The sequence below is a fragment of the Bos javanicus genome, chromosome 27 (assembly GCF_032452875.1).
Source record: "Bos javanicus breed banteng chromosome 27, ARS-OSU_banteng_1.0, whole genome shotgun sequence".
NCBI classification, from domain to species: domain Eukaryota; kingdom Metazoa; phylum Chordata; class Mammalia; order Artiodactyla; family Bovidae; genus Bos; species Bos javanicus.
The window spans coordinates 38550713-38569303 of record NC_083894.1 but is presented as its reverse complement, the minus strand read 5'-3'; the positions used below and the strand labels follow the sequence as shown (position 1 = coordinate 38569303).

General features: G+C 49.4%; 1 protein-coding gene across 10 annotated transcripts in view; it reads right to left on the bottom strand.

The window, feature by feature from the left end:
* The window catches only part of PSD3 (pleckstrin and Sec7 domain containing 3), a 492806-nt gene that overhangs the window by 291795 nt on the left and 182420 nt on the right, over positions 1-18591 (bottom strand). The window contains exon 1 of one of the 10 annotated variants that reach the window (XM_061404662.1): positions 12811-12998. The exons of the other annotated variants lie outside the window; for them this stretch is intronic. The gene's annotated coding sequence lies outside the window, so the exon portion shown is untranslated. Of the gene's footprint in view, positions 1-12810; positions 12999-18591 lie in introns of those variants that run through there. 10 annotated transcript variants of the gene reach the window in all.

Sequence of the window (18591 nt, the reverse complement as noted above, 5' to 3'; positions counted from 1 at the left end):
AGAAGGGGATGACAGAGGATGAGAAGGTTGGATGGCGTCACCGACTCAATGGACATGAGTTTGGGCAAACTCCGGGAGTTGGTGATGGACAGGGAGGCCTGGCGTGCTGCAGTCCATGGGGTCTCAAGACTCGGACACAACTGAGCTACTGAACTGATGTATATTACCGTATGTGAAACAGATGACCAGTGCAAGTTCGATGCATGAAGCAGGGCATTCAAAGCTGGTGCACTGGAACGACCCAGAGGGATGGGATGGGGAGGGAGGTGGGAGGGGGGTTTGGGACAGGGGGACACATGTACACCCGCGTATGGTGAAAACCACCACATTATTGTAAAGTAATTAGCCTCCAATTAAAATTAATTTTAAAAAAGTTCTTAGGCTCTAAAAAGGGGGAAGTACCTGGAGTCCACTGCTGACGCACACAGAGTCTTGAGTCGGCAGACCGAGGATCACCCAGTTAGCGTTTAGCCCACAACCAGGGCTCCCTGGACCTAAACCTCGGCTACTCTGCAGCATCACTGTGTGAATCCTGTTGAACCCAACCCGCTCCAGGCCATGTGTTTCCAAAGGCACAGACCTTTCTGTAATCCCTCTGGGCTGCAGAGACTGCTTAGAGGCCATCTAGCAGAGGTAGTTTATTTTTGACATAAAAATGCTGCTTAAGTGGAAAAAACTTTGTTGGTTCTTTTTCACAGCCATCTGGGTATTTGGTTTCGTTTTCTTTAAAGATGAGATTGGTGGTTTAGTCCCTAAGTCATGTCCCACTCTCGCGACCCCATGGACTGTAGCCTGTCCATGGGATTCTCTAGGCAAGAATTACTGGAGTGGGTTGCCATTTCCTTCTCCAGGGGATCTCCCCAACCCAGGAATTGAACCCTGGTCTCCTGCATTGCAGGCAGATTCTTTACCAACTGAGCTACAAAGGAAGCCCAGATTACATTGTGTGTGTATATATATATATATTTATTTATTTAAATGAGAGGTTTGACTTTATCTCCATTTAGAAATTCATTCAAAGCCAAAGATGTATATGTGTATATACATGTACTTTTGTATGTATATACATGTATAAGCATGTAGTTTGTTAGGTTACATACAGAATTTCTATTAAGATTTCTTAAATAGACAAACAATATGGTGTTGAAGTATTTATCTGATTTGATTAAAATTTTGTATGTCACCAAATTTTTAAAGTAACAGTCAAAGGCTAAGCCGTTTCCTTGGCTAAGATGAGGTTGCTGCTGCTGCTAAGTCACTTCAGTCGTGTCTGACTCTGTGCGACCCCATAGATGGCAGCCCACCAGGCTCCCCTGTCGCTGGGATTCTCCAGGCAAGAACACTGGAGTGGGTCAGAGCTCACACAAATGGCACGGTTTACTTACACACAGACTGTTACTCTTCAGTCCGTGGGCACTCTTCAGCAATGCTTCTAGATGTAGCACACGTCAGAGGAGAGGCCACGCACTAAAGAAAGGCTGGTACGACTCGAAGGCAGAGCAGCCTTCCTCTACGGACCCCTCTGCCAGGACGCGTGGGGCCAGGCACGGGCTGCACTTGAGCAGAGACCCGTAAATCCTCCTGTTAGTCTGTTTTATCAGGAGATGCTGTTTGCAGGTTGGCTTTCCCATGTCGATGCGTCTCTCTAGAAGACTCTATCTCTGCCATAGTTGTTGCTAAACTGCAAAATCATCAGAAGGATTATGCTCGTGTGTGTTCTCAGGCATGTCCGACTCTCTGTAACCCTGTGGACCGTAGCCTGCCAGCCTCCTCTGTCCATGGGATTCTCCAGGCAAGAATACTGCAGTGGGGTGCCATTTCCTTTTCCAGGGGAACTTCCCAACCCAGGGTTCGAACCCGCATCTCCTGTGTCTCCTACATTGGTGGGCAGATTCTTTACCACTATGCCACAAGGGAAGTCCCATAGGAATCCATTATTAAAAGTTAATTTTCTATAAGCCAACTTTCAGGATGAAGAATCAGAATCCCCATACTGAAAAATCTGAGGAAGAGACTCAGACATTCTTTGAATTTCTTTTTTCTTCTCTTCGTACAATAAAGAGACATTTTTAAGTTTCTTCATCCTGGAAGGAAACTGCAGAGATTCTGTATTCGGGATCTGTAGTTCTTTTTCCTCCTCTAATAACAGCTTTAAAATATAACCTCCATGCTCACCTAGCACCCCTGACAGAAAGTGTTAGTCACTCAGTTGTGTCTGACTCTTTGTGACTCCATGGACTGTAGCCCACCAGGCTCCTCCACCCATGGTGATTCTCCAGGCAAGAATACTGGAGTGGGTTGCCATTTCCTTCTCCAGGGGATCTTCCCGACCCAGGGGTTGAACCCGGGTCTCCCACATTGCAGGCAGACTCTTTACTGACTGAGCCACCAGACAGAAAGATGCCAAAAAAGGGTAGAAGGTGCAGAAAAGCAGGAAAGGGGTGGGCATGGAGCACTGCCGCTTGTTGCTGAGCTGAGCTCTGGGCTTGATGGGGTTCATGTGAAAGGCACGCTACAGCAGAGGCGTGCGCCCGCTTTGGAGGGGCCTGGCAGGGAGGCGACGGCGTGCGCCCGCTGTGGAAGGGCCTGGCAGGGAGGTGACGGCAAAGGCGCTGGCAGTGGCCGACATCTCCGGCACACCTCCTAGCTCCGGGCACTGTGTCAAGCGCTTCAAAACATCATCTGAACTGATCCTAATAATGCCTCTAGGAAGTTAGTATTGCTGTGACCTCTGCATAAAGGACAGAAAGGAGGGCTTTTTGCCCAAGGTAACACTGTCAGGAAATGGTCAGGTTAGGCTCTGAAGACAAGTCCACAGGTAAAGAACCAGGCTTTTAACTCTATACCCAATGCTACCTACCGCAGAGGTAGTTCTGGCCCTAAAAGGGGTCCAGTAGCTAGCTTGATGGGATTACAAATGTGAATATAATCACAGTAAGACTTGCACTGTTAGTCGCTCAGTTGTGTCCAATTCTTTGCAACCCCCTGGACACCAGGCTCCTCTTTCCATGGGATTTTCTAGGCAAGAATATTGGAGCGGGTAGCCATTTCCTACTCCAGGAGACCTTCCTGACCCAGGGATCGAGCCTGGGTCTCCTGCATTGCAGGCAGAGTCTTTACCATCCGAGCCACCAGGGAAGCCCTAAGACTTGCATTAATACACTTTAAATCATATAAGTTATCCATAATCGTCTAAGAGTTAAGCTGATCTGCACAGGGGAAAACAATACAAATAATTATTCTCGAAATCTGGAGATGTCAGAGAAAGTGAAGGAATGGCCCTACATCCGGCCCATGAGGCTTCTAGGGTGGGTGGAATTTCCTACATGTCCGTCTCTCCCCTATTCTTTTTCATGTCCACACAAAAAATTTAAAGTGGATACACTTCTGTCTTCCCTCAGAAACTTGAAAACTTTACTAAAGACTCCCTGGGGCTCTAGCACTTTTTCTCCCTCTGCTCCAGGGCCTTGCATGTAAACAACTTAAAGTATACTTTATCTTGGCTGAAGATAGTAACGACTGAGACTGGATCACTTCCACTGAAAAGACACTCTGAAGTTAGAAAACCAAAACAGAACGCTGGATGTGTTTGCAATTTCAACCACAACCCCTACTCCACCTTAAATAGCACGGGCTGCTTTCTCATGGAAAAATAAGATTTATTACTAGAAAAGTTAGACGTACAAAAACAGTAACTTATAAGGGAAACTAGCAGAGCTCCTTTGCAACAGAAGATTTTAATCAGGAGAAAAATAGAGCAGTCGAATTCCAAAATAATCTAGCCTGAACAGCATCTACTTTGGGTATAAAGAAAATGACGTCGTTACAGTCGGGATCCGAAACAACTGTTTCATACAGAACCAGCTACAATGCCCAGTTCATTCCAAATTGGTGGGGAAAACTTTGCACTCAAATCTAAGAATGTACAGCCATGGGAGACTCAAAGTGTGTCATACGAGTTCACAAACTAGCCTAGATTTTCTAAAACCTTGTTGTTTTTAAATAAAGTTTTAACTTGTGGGTAAGTTTGTTCAAAAGGGAAAAAAAAGCATGAGATAAAAATATGGGATTTAGTAAATTAGAACATCTTCTCAAGAGTAAATAGCGCATTCCACTAATACCATTCTGATTGGAGGTTATAGTACTTCTAGAAGCTTGGCACCTCTTGGTGTTGCTGTTCAGTGGCTAAGTCACGTCTGACTCTGCGACCCCATGAACTGCAGCGTACCAGGCTTCCCTGTTCTTCACGATCTCCCGGAGTTTGCTCAGACTCATGTCCATTGAGTCAGTGATGCAGTCCACATGTAGACAGACATTATCCTGACGAGGACAGGAGAGGAAAGGCCAACAGGTAGGAATGAGCCAGGACTGTCGCCATGTCCTCAGGCAGACACACCACTGATGCAGTCCTGTTCATGGTCCCACAGGCAGTGACGCGAGCAGCGTGGCAGCTCTCTCCTCAGCCACCACTTACGGGCTCACAGGACAGGATTTCAGGGGACAAGCGCTCCAAGGACAGGCTCTGGAATCCCCACATCGGCTCCCTGCCAGATGTGTCCGTGGGGTGGGCAGGGGGCTCCTCTCCCCGGACTCCCTGGACCCTCTCCCTGCATTTCCCACAGGTGCAAGTTCTGAGGTCTCATCGCTACATCAGCCAGGAAACGTCGGAAGGCACGAACTCGGGTGAAGGCACGAACTCGGGTGAAATCAAACTATCTCCTTGTCTAAAAGTGTGACAGGAGAAAATACTGAAACTATCGTTTTCAATGAGATAAACGTATATAAAGAAATCCTTTATATCTCTGTTGCCCAACAGCACAGATGACTAAAAGCAGCTGTAACCCCTTCACTGAAGTCAGTGGGATGAGCCTCAATAAAAGCCTCTCCAGAATGGGAAGAGCTGGATCCCTCACCAAGCTGGGATGTATTTTAAACATGGCAGTTCAGCATCTCTAAGGATGCCCTGCAGAACTGAATGGATATGGACGGGAAATTTTTCAGATCCCCTCGTGAGCAGAAAATATTCTCAATAAGCCATTCAATGCATGCGCTGGCTTACAGATCGAATAGGAGGTCCCCTGGAGGAGCACAGATGTTCCTGCTAAACCTCCCTTCAAGGTTCAAAGGCACTAGCGGGTCTTCAACCTGAATGTGAACAGACACTTAACAAGGGCCGGGCGGTGAGAGCCCCTGAGGCTTCTGTCGCAGGAAAAACAAAGAAACAAGACGAGAGGGATGGGCAGAAACGGCTCTGCCACCCCTGGACAGAGACACTCCTTGTGGAGGGACAGAGAGTTCAAAAGCGCCATGGCCGTGAGGGAACCATTCAGACTGGGAGGCCTCTCCTGTTCCTGGGCGGCTCAGCTCCTAACAGGGTGCCTCAGGCTATGACGCCGCGATAAATAGATGCCCAAACCATCACACTGACCAGAGGCACTGTCCATTGTAAGGCACTCTGCGGTAACTGGGACTTCGTGCTGCACAAAAGTCAGGTCCTGCCCGCTTGGGTTCCATGCTGGACGTGGGGCGTCTGCACAGGCTGGCTGCTCCCTCCTGCCCCGCTCAGCTGCCCCTCTCCGCTGCCCCTCTCCACTGCCCCTCTCCCACACCCTGTGGATGAAGAGGGGCATCTCAAGATCCTGGCACACACTGGCTCTGGAACAAGCCCTAAATACTGCCCTGCTAGCCCAACTCCCTCATTTGAAACACGAGGTCAGCTCAGAAAGGAATAAGGGACATGCCCAGAGTCACAGAGCGAGTCACAGGCACCAGAGCCCAGTCTCAGGACAGCCCCCTGCACACCGCTTCAGCTCCAAAGGGCAGGAACGTGGCCCTGCGTACAGGCCTGCAACACACACACACACAGACACACGCCGGACGCTAAGTCAGGAGAGGGGCCCGTGGACGCGGACCTCCTCCACCCTGGTTTCACAGGCCGAACGCTGAGTCAGGAGAGGGGCCCGTGGACGCGCACCTCCTCCACCCTGGTTTCACTCCAGCTGCTGCAGCTCCCACTTCTGTGTTCAGGTGAGAAACAAGGACCCTCTGATGAGGGCTGGAGGAGACGCAAGCTTCAGTCACTTATGCAGCCAAGAAAAGAAGAATTATAGTCTGCTGCCATCTGTGCATTCGCCTTCCTGGAAGAGGCGTATTTGGGTTTCAGAGTAAGTGCTTCTTCTCAGTCAACTCAGGCTGAGGAAGGGTAACCAGTGGTTACTGCCTCCACAGAATTACAGGGCAGGATGTCAGGCTGTGGAAACAGCCCAAGGCAGACAGTGGGAGAATGAAACCGGTTCTGTCAAGCCACCTGCCTCCATCCAGCCTCCATCCAGCCAGCGGCACCCATGGCTGCTCAACCCGGGAGCTCCTCTACCTGCTCCAACTCCAGGCTCCTAATTGCTTTTCAATCTGCTCTTATATAGAAGATCCTAACTGGTCACAGAGAGCTAACCTAAGGAGCCAGAATTAGTATGATTTCATAGAGCCAAGGCTTCCCTGGTGGCTCAGCTGGTAAAGAATCTGCCTGCAACGCAGGAGACCTGGGTTCAATTCTGGATTGGGAAGATCCCCTGGAGAAGGGAATGGCTACCTACTCCGGTATTCTTGCCTGGAGAATTCCATGGACAGAGGAGCCCATGGGGCTGCAAAGAGTCAGACACAACTTAGCAACTAACACTTTAACATAGAGCCAAGTAATGAATTTTTGGAGTTGAAAATACACTTTGTGAATTACTTTAATCTCATTTTCCCAAAGAGTAAATAAAGGCCGCGGAATGAGGTTAAGACTGTGAATGTAAACAGAACTAGGGCCAGAGCCCACGTCTCCCACCTCCCAGCATGATGCTCTTCTTAAGGCCCCAGGATCACTGTCAGATGTGGGACAACTGCAGAGGCCTCCCTCCACGGACAGGTCAGGAGGTCTCCCCAGGCTGGTCAGAGTCACGCTGGCCTCACACACACAACGGCCATGGCAAAACAACCACTCAAAGGCCTTGTCCATCAGTTGCTCAGCAAGATGGAACAGGGGCTGGAGAAATATGCGGGGAAAGGTCTGTGACGAGTGGAGCAGCCCTGAGGCAGAGGGAGAGGACAACATGTGAGCGGAATGGCCTCCGAGCACAGGAGGGACCCTCCTGGCCACACAGCACGCAGTACTGCGAGAAGAAAGACCCCTGAGCCCTGTCCCTTCCTTCACAGCGCCACTCGTCCTTAACCAAGTTGGTGTAACTTGGTCACACGCAGACTGCAGTGTCCTCAGTTGTTTTCCTAAAGCTGAGTGCAACACAAGATAAACACTGCTTCCACACCAGCCAGCCCTGGGTGGGTCCCGATCACCACCACACCCTGTGCAGCTCCGGCAGATGGACCTCAGGGTCCCGAGAAGAGCCAGAGCCACAGGCAGGGCTCTACTGACCCAGGGCAGGGGGTGGCGGAGGGTGCTCCCAGGAGGAGCAGCAGGGCACATGGCAGCAAGTGTGTGCACGCATGTGTGTGTGTGTTGTACAAATTGAAACAGTTTGTTAGCAAAAATGTCGCTTTCCTTTGAAAAGAAGAGGTGGCTTTCCCAGCACGGGGCTGGGAAGTCCACCCTGCTCATCCTGCGGAGCCTGGAGGACAGAAGCCCACAGGGAAGCTGGGGCCGCAGCCTTGGCGGCTTGTCGCTACGGTAAATGCAGCAACTGGAGTTCTTTGGTCGTGTTCCAGGTGGAGACTTGAGTTCCCTCATTTTCAAGCTTCGGAAAATGCTCAGCTCTGTAATTTCCATGGTGACCGCAAAGTCGAAGCCAAGGAGGGGACCACACCCTGGACTGCTTACCACACCCTAGACCTTGACCTGGCTCCTCAAGGTCAAGACGCCAGAAAATCCAAGGCAAAGCCCACCCTCTACCCACTTCCTCCTCCGGCTGACTCCGGATTGCCTGCTACACCTGTGGGCCACGTGCCCACCTAGGATCTTGAGGCGGTACTGAATCACCTGACACCTGGACAGACACTGACCTGCTTGTCACAAAGCTGACGCCAGGTCAGCATCTGAGGCCCCGCGCTGCGGAATTCGGCGAGCAGGTTAGGCCTTGAGCAACAGGATCCTTCCTCACAACGTAACTGGAAGGGCCCAGAGGTGGTTCCTCCATCACGGTCACACACTCAGATCTTTGCACCAATCACACGCAAATCCGTGTTCCTCACATCGACCACTGCCTTGGGAGCCAGGAGTGCTGGAATCCTCTGGGTGAACTGTTTCAACCAGAGAACATATCACGAACCTCTAAGAGCCGGCTCACCTGAGGAGTCCCCCAAGGGACTGACTAGAGACACATGTTCCATTGGTCAGCGACCGTCTCCACTGCCCAGCCAGGCCTGAGCCTTCTGATTTGTAAGCTGCAGAGACAGTCTTTAACTGTCGTTTTTGTTTACCTTTTAAGCAGCAAAATACGAAAGAAATACAAATGTTTCCCTGTCATCCCGTCACCCGGAACCACAGTCTTGTCCTGGGAAAGCCGGACTAAAGTGTCCACACGTGGTAGCTGTGCTCCTCTCCTCTCTTCTCTTCCCCTCTCCTCTCCTCTCCTTTCTTCAGCAATATTTAGACAAAGGACCTAGGAAACCAGGAGGGATGAACAGCAAGTAGAACTAAACCACAGGATGTGAACGTCTCCCACACAGCCTGGCCACAGGCCTCTCCCCGCCCGGTCGGGATGACTGCCTGCTGCTCCAGGAACATTCTCTCCAGGTCTTCTCGGGGGGGAGAATGTCCATTTCAGCTGCCAGCATCCTTTTTCTCACCCCTTCAGGTACTCACAGCTCCCATTAACAACAGGCCTGAGACAGGGAAGCCATGAGTAAAGGTGACCAAGGCTGGATGAATACCAAATAAAGCAATGTCAAGGTCAGCGGCTGTGGGTGGGGCAATTTGATACTTACCCTGAACACCCCCGGTCACCCTTTCCTCACTTAGGACTCAGAGTCAACACAGCATCCCTCAGCTTGGTGTTCAGCCTCATTACTTACCTACCTTCTTGAAGATAACTGTCTTAAGTTGTTTAAAAGAGGAAGCAGAAATCGTTCAGTGGATGGTGGATACAGCAAGGTGGAGAAATGACAGAAAAAGAAAGAGAGTCATCATTTCCACGTCAAGTACAAATGTCTTACAGATGAGGAAACGGACGAACAAGAGAGGAAGCGACTGGGTCTCGGGACCAGCACAGGCTGGGCCGGCAGAGATGCTCGGGCTTTGGGCCTCAGTCCCAGCTCCCCTGGCTGACAGGCAGGGCTCCACGGAGCACCAGCTGAACCAACAAAAGGGAGCGGCTGGGGGAAGTGCATTCTGAGCACCGCCACTCTGCTGCCCGCCCCGCTTCTGAAGACAGGCTGCAGGCACTCTGGGACCTCTGAGGGGCTGGGGAACACACGCTGCTCACAGACGATGGGGGAAGTCAAGGGCACCCACCAAACACGGGAGGGACATCAGTCATCCTCGGAGCAACCACCAAACATGGGAGGGACGTCAGTCATCCTCGGAGCAACCTGCAGGCCCCCTAGCACTTTCTCCTGCGTTGTTTCCCTTCACCCCCTCAACAGTCTCATTTTCCGAGTAAAGAAACTGGGGACCAAAGACGCTCTGCAGGGCCCACAGCTGGTGAGCAGCCACCACGGCAGCCGGGCCCACACCTTCCTCTCGTACACCCCCTCCACCTGACGTCACTAATGACAAAAAGCCAAACCCCGAGGTAGACCGGGGGACTGAACCACACCCTCAGGCCAGCTACACAGTCACGAACGTTCCCGCTGGATCTCTGACATCCCCACTGGAACCCAGTACAGGCTCTGCATCCCCTAGAATTTCAGGACGGGGCGTTTCTGGAGCAGGGTCAGCCCGGCCTCTGCTGAGAGCGCCCTCGTGGCTCGCTCTCCCTCAGGAACTCTGACCTGAGGGCAGGAACCACGGTGTGGCCAGAGCCGGCCCCGTCACCTGACTCAGCTCTGGTGGCATAACCCAACTGTGCAGGTGGGTGCCCTTCTAGGGACTTCCAAACACGCCAGGGCTGAGCGACAGAGCTGGAGACAGGACGTGCGCCTCAGGGAGCCGGAGAATCCCACAGAACTTTCTGTCCTTTGTCCTTTCACACTGCAAGGCAGCTTAAAATCAGTCCCCACAGAGCTGCACAGACCATGCCTTGCAAGAATCCACTCGGAACCATCAGAAGGTCCCCTCAGCAAAGTGGGACCAAAGGGACTTCAGTGTAAATTATTGCCATCAGCATATATTCCTTTAATAATTTTGAAAACGAGTTCAAAATGAAGTTTAAAAGCTATAATGATAGTAGATGGCACTGGAAAATCACGGAGGCAAATGGAAACTGACACTTCTAAATTACTAAAGCTTTAGAAAAAGTAATCTAGACATGAAATCTTTATAAAAGCAAAATGGGGAAAAGAGACTCATTTATGAATTTTAAGAATTTTTTAACTCATAGTAACATTAAAAAAAAAAAGTAATTTTTAAAGGAGCCAAAAAATTGCTAGGCATTTTCACATATTTTCTCTCATTTAATCTCTTCAATAACCATGGAAAAAAGATATCATCCACAAGTTACAGCCCAGGAAATACAAGCTAAAAGGCTTCACGCAACTGCACACCTACTAACTCCTGGAGCATAAAGAGAGAACGGGCCAGCCCGGGAACACAGGAAAGCCCTGGAAGAGCAGGCAGAGCTGCAGGCCACGCGTGACCTGACCTGTGGAGAGAGCCAGAAGGAGCGGCCAGGTCCCGACAATGTCTCAGCTGCACCCCAGTGGGGGGCACGGGCCCCTGTGTGTGCAGCTCTGTTCTCCACGTCCTAACACGATGAAACATACACTCTCTGCAAGGACGTGAGCACGAAGACGTGTTCACCAAGGGTTGATGGTTTTGTGCTCACTACCCATCTTTCCCCCTCAGCCTTCCTTCCACCAAAGGCTTCATGGGAGGTGTCTGGTGGGAACGAGTGGGGAGGGGCAGGGGCAGGCGCTGCAGAGGAGCTGCCTGGAAGCCGGCACAGCGAAGTCCTGACGCTTCCTGTGTGAGCAAACCACCGCCCCACATGCATGACCACCAGTCTGCAAGGCCAAGTCCTCTCATGTGCTGATGTTAGGAAGAATAACTTCCACATAATGACAGCCATGCTTTATTCACACTTGCTGAGCTTTTTATTAATGCGGGAGAAATGCTGTTAAATGCTCCCACACACTGCACCTCCATTAACAGTCACAACCACCACCCACGCACCTCGGTCAGTACTGTCATCATCCCAACCACACACAGGAAGAGACTGAGATTCAAACGCGTCTGCGCAGTTCACTAGAGCTCAGCCGGTAAGACAAGGAGGCAAAACTTAAACCTCAGTCCAGGCTCATAGCCATTGAGCTCAGATGCTTTCCACAAAATATGCTTCACGTCCTTTTTATCAAGCATTCTCTTTCTCCTTTATTATCAAAGTTATGAAACCTTGGAGATATGTCCACTTGGGGAAGCCCAAGAATACTGGAGTGGGTAGCCCATCTCTTCTCCACAGGAACTTCCCAACCCAGGAAAAGAACCAGGGTCTTCTGCATTGCAGGTGGATTCTTTAGCAGCCGAGCTACCAGGGAAGCCCCAAATATCCACTTAGAAAGAGGCAAAAATTTTATGCTGATAGGCTATGTAAGATAAATGACATGATGTTGGAAATACGAACTTAAAATTTAAAACTTACCTGTACTCAAAGCAAGAAATACCAGCTTATGCCATATACACTCACCAACACACCTGTCATACTCAGCTGATTACCCCAGCCATCCAAGCACTGGGGTTTCTCACCGGCTTTGGGGGTGTCCTTGAACGCTCAACTTCAAGCACCTCAAAAATGGAATTACGTCCACACACTGACTTCGGCCTTTGTCCACCGTCTGACCCTACGGCGTCCCGCACGTGCCCTGGCCTGAACCTGCACGGGGGCAAATGCTTAGTTGCCCGGGCGCGTCCGACTCTGCGACGCTATGGACGGCAGCCCGCCAAGGCTCCTCCGTCCATGGATTCTCCAGGCAAGAACACTGGAGTGGGTGGCCATGTGCTCTTTCAGGGAATCTTCCTGACCCAAGGATCGAACCCAGGTCTCAGGGAAGACTGGCAGCTCTTCCTTCTGAGCTACCAGGGAAGCCCCTAACATGAACAGAGACCTTCCCAGAGAGAACTGTGGCGCTGGAGTTCCCTCAGCTCCAGAAAAAAAACTCCCTTTACACTTTCTTCTATAGATAACTGACTGGCCTTTGAAGTTTCAAAACCAACGCCGAATTCTCAGATCGTGTTTCTACACTAACAGCACAGCCAACTTCCCTTCAGAGCACTGATACCCCAGAAATAAGTGTGGCCGCCTGGTGCGGCCGTCTGGATGACAAAACCTCAAGCTGCTGACCTCCGGGCACCTGAAGTGGAGCAGGAGGTGGCTGGCATCGCCCTGGGGGCGGGGGCGCAGAGCAATGCCTGTGGCCCCAAAGGGCAGCAGGGCCCATCAAGGGAGCCCCTCACTGCCCAAGCGCCAGAGTCCCGCAGGAACACACCCTGGGCGCTTCAGTCGTCCTGGTTTACAAAACAATACCCAAGGATTCTCATTTTCCTAAGTTTCTAAGACTTCTTACAATGTTTTCCACCTGAAGCAAAACAGTTGGAGATCCAGGGAGTTTTCCATTAGCCACAGTCACACACTGACCCAGCGACTGAACTGACCCGAACAGCCGCACGAAAGCCAGCACTGCCTGGGACCAGACAAAGAACATAAAGCGGATCCCAGTTACCTCCTCCACCAGCACACAGCCTCCGCGATGTTGTCAGGGGCGCGAAGGGCATCCTCAGCCCGTCTGTTCAGCAGACCCTCATCACGGGCCAGGGCTCCCCAGCGCCCGCCTCCAGCTGCTTCCTCTGGGAGTGCGGGCTGCAGCCCCCCGACTCCGTGGAGACATGCTCCCGGGAGGACACTGCTCCCTCAGGGCTGCGCTGGGAACGTGAAGAAGCCGAGGGAGTCACTTCCCCTCGCCCTGCCTCCCCTCTCCCTCCAAGACCGCTTCAAAAGTCCGGAGCCAGTGAAGTCACTCGTGACCTCACAGAGCTCCAGCTTAACTCTTCGGAAGCCAGACGGCCCGCGGACTGCGGGGAGAAAGGACAGCCGTGCTGGCTTACTCGGAGGGGGGCCGCTGCTTCTGTGAGAGTCTGTCCGACCTCGTTTGCAAAAAAAAAAGAAGAAAAAAGTGCTCATCTCAGCCTTGTTTTTCCTAAATAGCACTACAGGTTTCTGAGGTACTATTTTGCAAGACCACCACTTCCTACAGCACACGTTCTGGCTATCAAGAAATCACTGAAATAGGCAATAAATAGATCTGATTCACTTCTACTACGTAAAACTCAGCTGTATTAATAAAACTCATTACATTCATGCTTAATTTTATGCGATTTGCATTTTCCTATTTTCCAGTTTTATTTCTGCCTTTCTGCTCTCGTGAAATGAAAATATTCTTTTGTCCTTGTGTTCAAACCCTGCTTCAGACTGCCAGAAGTGGACAGGTAACACTCGCGGCTGTCAGATGTAGGCAACAACTGCCACCAAGGCATCAGAGACTGGGACCTACAGGACTCCACGGACGGAATGGACAGGCACCAGACCTAACTAGTGGATGACAGAGTCCGCATCCCAGCTCCTGAAGAGAAAGGAGACTGGTTTTGCTGCCTTTCATTTCCCATGTTTTTTGTTTCAGCTCTTGATATTTTTGTTGGGATTTGGGAGTTATAAGGATAAGGAAGTAAAATAACTAAAAGTTATTTTATAAATGGAAGTAGATAAAATTACATACTCTCAAAGAAAATGCAATATGCCCTTTCAAGAATTCTTTGGTTCACCCAGAAAATGATTACCACTTACTGTCCAGCAATTTCATTCCTAAATATATACCTAAAGAAACGCCCCACGTGTGCACGAGAAGCCACGAATTAGAACGTCCACTGCCACGCCATTTAAACAACAAAAATACAAGACAGCCAAAATGTTCATACTATGCAAATGGGAAAATTAGTTACAGTGCATATTCATGCAATGAATACTATTTAGCAAATAATATACTAGGGCCTTATGAATCAGTAAGAAAGAATCTCAAATATTGAACAAATAAGTGAGTCACAAAAGGAGATAAGGTGGCACTTATATAAAGTTCGAAAATGTGAACGAAAATGGTATTTTTATGGGTTCACACCTATGAAGGCATGATACACACCCACAGGCCATGGTCCTCTTTAGGAGAAGACAACGAGAGGGATGGGACCACAGAGGGAGGAAGGCACTGCACTGCTTTATTTCTCAAACTGGCTGGTGAGATCAGAGGCGCTTATTAACCCTTCTGGATGTGCCTCGGACGTGCACAGGTTGTGAAAGTCAACTGCGTGACTGCCTTTCAAGTGTATTCAGTAGGCTCAGTCTAGAAAATTAACACACCAGGAGGAAAAGAGATTAATGAGCCCCTCACCTCCCAAGTCCCCAGGCCCGAGCAGCTGTTCCTTATTGTGCCTCCATCCGGCAAGCCTCCCTGCCCACGCCCACGCCCACACATCCACAGGTCCTCCAGAGCCCAGACTGGGAGCCCTGCTGTCCGGCTCATGCAGCGTTCCGTGTCAAGCTGTCTGCCTCCTCTTTGGGAGCATCTAGTACCTAGTATAGAAAAACTAAGTAAGCTCTTCATCTGACAGAACTGGTCACACAGGATGTGCTGGACTCTGTTAACAGAGGTTCTGAGTCTCAAATCTAAAGACCTGCCAGCTTCACTGACTGATAGGAGGGACAGGCCCATGCTGACAAGTACAATATTATACGATGAGCCGAAAAATGGGTGCTAAGTGAATGGACTGTGAATGAGGAACATTTATAATTTTGTTTCACGATAATAATTATTCAATACCTCTTAATTTCTCTGCACTAAAGACTTCATATTACTACTCTTGACTGGAAAATGTTACCTTCTTTGCATGGAGGCAGGGCTGCTAGATAGGGTAATTATACAGACAATGAACTATCATTAAAGCTCCTCACCTTCAAGTAATCTAAGGCTCTTAGAATTATTATTACAGATAAACAGCATCCTACATTGATCTGACCGTGGCACACTCACAGCAGGTGACTCTGAGGAAGTTTTAAAGACAACAGTTCAAGCAGTGTTATTTCTGATAATCATAGCCAGCGTTGTGTGAGTAGCCATTAAGGGGTAGTAAATTATTACCCCTTTTCGCAAATGAGTAAGCTGAGGTTTAGTAGTGATAATTCATAAAATGTGAGTCAAAGCAGCCTGACGTAACCCACACTCTTCACCAGGAAACCACACTGATCCCCTCAGGCAAATGGGTCAACCTCTGTATTTCTAGAGCAGGGGTCACTACATCAAAGGTGACGAAAGAAATCGTTTCAAGGTTCACAGCCAGGACCGCTCACTTTTATGAACCTCTGTTAGGAGACTTCTCCCTGCCAGCAGCAGTGACCTGCAGCGGGACTGCCCCCTGCAAACAGGAACTGACTCACTTGGGTCTGCTGCTGCTGCTGCTGCTGCTGCTAAATCGCTTTAGTTGTGTCCGACTCTGTGCGACCCCATAGATGGCAGCCCACCAGGCTCCCCCATCCCTGGGATTCTCCAGGCAAGAACACTGGAGTGGGTTGCCATTTCCTTCTCCAATGCATGAAAGTGAAAAGGGAAAGTGAAGTCACTCAGTCGTGTCTGACTCTTCGTGACCCCATGGACTGCGGCCTACCAGGCTCCTCCATCCATGGGATTTTCCAGGCAAGAGTACTGGAGTGGGGTGCCATTGCTTTCTCCGTGGGTCTGCATTCCGCCGCTAATAATTTCCCACGCTTCTCAAACTGTAAAGTGCTTACAGGAATTGGTTAAAATACACACTTCAATTGAGCAGCTCAGAGGTGAGGTCTGCGTACTCATTTCCAACAAGCTCCAAGATGAGAGGCTGACAACTTAGGCTGAACATCAAAATCACCAGGGACTCTTTTTTTTTTTCTTTCTCTCTCTTTTTTTAAAATTGTCCTCTATTTTTTTAAATTTTAGACCAATAATCTTGTGTTGGTCTAAGCTAGCATTGCCTGGGCACCACCCTAAACCAACAGAATCAGAATCTGGAGAGGTAAAGAGTGGGGGAGTCGGCACCTTGAAAAGCTCCTCCCTTCCGTAATTCTAGATTCGGAGGAAAGTACCTGGGACGGAGGCTCACGCACAGACACATGCAGCACCAGCTGAGGTGTGGGGATTACGAAGTCGAAGCGTCTCTCTAACGCTCAGGTGTTAGATGGTGGAGATGCGGTTTACATGAATCCTCACTAACATCGTGAGAAAGATGGCACTCACCTCACCTGGCCACTCAGGTACTGAACAGGGGGGCTCTGCTAGGAGTCTGTGCCAGTTTAGCAAAGACTCTGTACTGTAGTTTACAGAGAGTTTCTAAGATCCAGGGGAGAAAAAGAAAAACAAGATTAAAGCACTGGAAACACATCCATGAGGGGCTCTGAGAAATGGATACTTGTATGTAAAATGCTTTCCAAGAACTTTATTTGGAAAAGGTTTCTGTCTTTTTTCTTCCCCATTGGATCAGTGCCCAAAATTTCTCATCCAATGTTGCAGATCTTGTGTTAAGTGAGGTCTGATGAGAGAAACTGTTAGTTTCTTTAAAAGCGAAATAGTGCACTGATATAGGAATAGATTGCTGGATCACCCTGACCAGCTAAACTAGCTGCCAATCAGTTTTTATTTCAAGTTACGATTCTCTGTGTAATAACATGTAACCCCAATGTCCTTTATCATTTGAAGTCTTTCAATACAGTCTTTGATGAAAGGTCATCCACTTAGCCAGCAACCCCCGGCACTCTTCACACCAACGCCCGGGACATTACTTTGTATGTCATACGGTTTAAACTACAGACTTAGAACACTTCTGGGAAACCCCATTTCAAATCCAGGACCATTTCCTTAAGTCATCACCGATCTACACAAGAGACCCCAGCAAGCAGGGAGAGGCCTGTCGAGAGGACGACCACGCCAGCTCCCTGACAACCAGACTGCTGGGGACCAGAGGCGGGCATACGCTCTGCCCAGGGGGCATCAGAAAGCCACATGAGCAGCACCGGGGCTCCTATGATCCCCTCTCCAGCCCAGCCTTCTCACGCTCGCCCTCCTGAGCTCAGGTGAGTGTCCCTCTAGGTGGGACTCCAAGTCCTCACACACGAAGGTCCTCCCTCTCCTCAAACAATCTGTGTAAACAGACCCCACTGCCAGGAGCCCTCCTACAAACCCTGCTGCTCTCCCTGACTCCTGCCGTCTCCAGACTTCGTAAGTCATCCACACGGGTTCAGTTCAGTTGCTCAGTCGTGTCCAACTCTTTGTCATCCCATGGACTGCAGCACGCCAGGCCTCCCTGTCCATCACCAACTCCCCGAGTTTGCTCAGACTCATGTCCATCAAGTCGGTGATGCCATCTAACCATCTCATCCACACTGGAAATCTCACCATCACTTTGACGAAGCCCAAACCCCTAGATTCAAACATTCACCAAATCCTGTGTCTTTTTCTTAATTTTCAGGCTTTTGCTTATTTATTTTCTTACATTCCTTAGACTACTACTCAGACTACTGCAAAACTCATGGTAGGTTTAAAATGAATATCCACAAACTACAACTTAACAAATTCTTACAAGAGAACTGTAAATTGAGCAACAAGGTTATTTCCATTTGACCAATAAGAAATGGGAGGTTCATCGAAGTGAAACAGCCTGCCCAGGACCACGAAGCCAGCAGAGAGGATGACTTGACCTCCTGTCTTCCAGTCCCAAATCCCCACAGTTACACCACTCCACCAATGTACACTGAATTTTATGAGAGAAAGGGAAGCTTCAAGACACCCATTAACAGGTGTTTCAGACAGCTCTTCTCCAGGTTATTACTGTTGACAGTATTACTATTCTACATTTATATCCTACTATATGCCAGGCATTGTGAATCCACCTACCTATCTATTCTTGATTTTTCACTTAATGTCATTTGCTTCTAAATAGGTGTTATTCGTTCCATTTTATAGTTGGAAAGGTTCCCTGATGCTCTGTAATTTACTCAAAGTCACACCCCTAGTAAGTATCTGAAATAGGATCTGAACCCAGATATGACTGGCTCTGAAACCCTGGAGAGCCTCCACCCTCAGCACCAAGCAGGGACTCCTTTGGAGTTAAAAAAAAAAAAAAAAAAAAAAACTCACCATCACAACTACTTCAGGAGGCTCAAAGAGAAAATGAAAACTGACTTTCTACAGAAAAACTTCTAAAACATGAGAGGAAAGCCTGAAGACATCACTAGAGCAGGAATAATGAATCGGCAGGCAGGGACGCCTCACCTGATCCCCCAGCACAAGTTCACCAGATCAAGAGCTTTCCCTGTCACCAGCTTAGCTAGCGCCACGCGACTTTAATATTTTACACTATAGTAAAATACCTTCAGGGAAGTCCCAGGACTCAGCACTTTCTCTGGCAGGTTCAGTTAGTCACTCAGTCGT